Here is a 382-nt window from a genome sequence, read left to right as displayed (position 1 = left end):
CCAGACCCAGCCACCGTACTGTCCAGACCCGGACGTACAGCCGATCTATTATTGAGAATTACTACCTCATGACGGAGCGTTTCTATTTTAACCCACGCAGCTGTACTGGTTCAGCGGCACATGAAACTCACAGACCAATTGTATGTGCTCTAATCGTCTCATGTGATGCTGCTCAGCCAATCAAATCTGTGCATTCCGATAAGCATTGCCAGAGCCGTTAACGGCCCTGAGCGAGCATTGCGAGTCAAGTCCGCAAGTGAGATAAGACACACAGAGGAAGAGAGGAGACGAGAGAGAAAAGAGATTTCACATGGCTTTTAAACAAGAATGTACAGAGACTCGCATGTACATTCTTCACGCCAGAAGTTCAAAACCAGAATAT

General features: G+C 47.1%; 1 protein-coding gene across 2 annotated transcripts in view; it reads left to right on the top strand.

The window, feature by feature from the left end:
* agtpbp1 (ATP/GTP binding carboxypeptidase 1) overlaps positions 1 to 382 on the top strand; it is a 34,318-nt gene that overhangs the window by 26,749 nt on the left and 7,187 nt on the right. The gene's annotated exons all lie outside the window — the stretch shown is intronic.

The sequence above is a fragment of the Micropterus dolomieu genome, linkage group LG21 (assembly GCF_021292245.1).
Source record: "Micropterus dolomieu isolate WLL.071019.BEF.003 ecotype Adirondacks linkage group LG21, ASM2129224v1, whole genome shotgun sequence".
NCBI lineage: Eukaryota > Metazoa > Chordata > Actinopteri > Centrarchiformes > Centrarchidae > Micropterus > Micropterus dolomieu.
This window is presented reverse-complemented; position numbering and strand designations above follow the sequence as displayed.